This window comes from Chondrus crispus, genomic scaffold, assembly GCF_000350225.1.
Source record: "Chondrus crispus Stackhouse genomic scaffold, scaffold_86, whole genome shotgun sequence".
Lineage (NCBI taxonomy): Eukaryota > Rhodophyta > Florideophyceae > Gigartinales > Gigartinaceae > Chondrus > Chondrus crispus.
The window spans coordinates 33,898-36,189 of record NW_005178773.1 but is presented as its reverse complement, the minus strand read 5'-3'; positions in this window follow the sequence as shown (position 1 = coordinate 36,189).

Genomic DNA, 2,292 nt, shown 5'->3' with positions numbered 1-2,292 from the left:
GCGCGGCGGGAGCGGTGGCGGCGGCGGCGGCGCGTGGTGGGTGCGGTGCGGGGGTCGGGTCGGCCGGGTCGGCGGTCGTCGGCGGGGGGCGCGGGACGTCGGGGCGCAGGCGCGGCAGGATGAGGAGGTGGGCAGGGCGCAGGTGGCGCAGGTGGGCCGCGTGCGCGGAGAGGACTTGCGTGGCGCCGCGGGCGACGCGCAGCAGGTCGACGAGCGGGGAGGACATTGTGCCGCCGGCCGGGAGGTGGCGGGGCGGGGGAGGGAGGGGAGTTGGCGAGGTAGAAGAAGACGAAGCAGGGGCTTGATGACCGTAGGAGGTCGAGCGGTTGGTGGGAAATGTGGGACAGCAATGCGGCGGCTATTGAAAGGTACACACGTGGACACGATGCCAGATATTCCACGACGACGGCGTGGACACGTGGAAAATGGCACGGTGAACACGTGGCAAGGGATTTAAAGGCGGCCGCTCTCTCGCGAGACTCTGTCACGAAAGGTCTTCAAGTTTCGTGAGAGAGTCTCGCGTGGTGCCCTCCTCCGCTGCGTACCCTTGGGTACCACCCACCTTAGAGATGCCCTTTATCGGAATTACGATACCTGCCGTATATGCCGTACACGTGCAGGACTACGTGCAGGACTACAGCACGGAATATGCCGTTAACGCGCTAACACACACAAGCACATGCGCTGCGCAAGTCTATGAACATATACAGTGAACCCTCGCTATCTGAATCCTTGTTATGTGAACATCCGCGATATGTGCATGCCATTGCTCGGAACGAGCTCCGGAGCGTTGATTGCAGGTCACATATGAGGTATTCATGAATACGGCCTAACTGAATACTACAAGCACATCTTAATCATAACAGGCCTCATACAAGAGCATTCTATGAGACAAAACTGAGCTATGATAACTTTATTCATTATAAATGTGGTTCAATTTCCAGTTTTCCTGGGCAATCGAAAATGGACACACCTCGAACGCGCAAACCAAGCCAAGCAGACCCGCATTACTCAATATTTTGGTTAAAACTTATGGGGTTGTTACATATTTGGGCTGTATATGAAACATCCTTGGAAACTGAATATGAATTGAATGCGGAAGGAAGCAACCATCCATACAGTATTCAGATATCGAGGGTTCGCTGTAATATATACAGTATACACATCTACCACCCGTTCACGCGCTAACTCACACACCAATGCACATGCGCTGCGCAACTGTATGGAAATCCTTTTACATGTCTTACTCCTTTTCAATATACACACCTGCCCCCTGTTCACACGCTAACACGCTAACACGCTAACACGCTAACACGCTAACACGCTAACACGCTAACAACTGCATAAAAATTCTTTTATATGTCAATACTCCGTTCCAATATACAGACCCACGCCTATCCACAAACAAACAAAATCAGTTAATCAAGCACGGCGGGCTGACGCTGGGCCCGCAGATCCTGCGTGCCCTCTTGAGCTGGGCCATGCAGCACCCTTCCTTGCCTCCTCTCCGGAAAGCGCACCCAGGCCCGCCGCACTTGCCGCACGACTTGAGGCAACAGAACCTGCCGCTACAAACGCCTCCTTTGACTGTCTCCTCGCCGTCGATGACCCCCTCGGCAGCCCTGCCGTCAGTGGCGTGCTCCTCCCCCTCCTCCATAGCCCTTTCCACAAGCTCGGGCGTGATGCGTCCGACGCGATCGGCGGAGCGGAAGCTCTTGGGGCGCCCCCAGAATGCGCGCGCGCCCAGGCAGCCGCGGTTGCCGCACTCGCCGATGGCGTCCGAGCTAGTGTAGCAAGCGTCGGGGCGGACAAAGTCGGCCGGGCCGTCGCCGGGGTCGAAGAACGCGGCGTGCGCGCCGCCCAGCGGGCCGCCCGCGATGCGGACGTGCGAGCAGCTGAAAAAATCCGGGAAGAAGCCGCGGTGTTTGCGCACGCCGCCGTACCAGACGAGGCCGAGGACGTAGTCGCCGTCGGGGAAGGCGGTGGGGATTTCAACCTCGCGCGAGAAGGCGAGACGGTCGCGGTCCGTGCCGCACGCGGCGCGGCCGCGGCACGCGGTCAGGCCCGAGTGCCAGCAGGCGTGCAGCAGGGTGAGGCGGTCGTGCCAGGCGCGGTCGTTCATGACGGCGGCGGGGACGAGGGCGAGGCGGACGAAGCCGCCGTGGTGGTTGTTCTTCGCCCAGGCGACGGTGACGCGCGCGCCGCGCGCCCACACCTTCTCCGGGCGGTCGATCGAGTTGGCCATGCCGACGTTGTACGACAGCGGGCAGGCGTTGGTGCACTCCGCGCCGC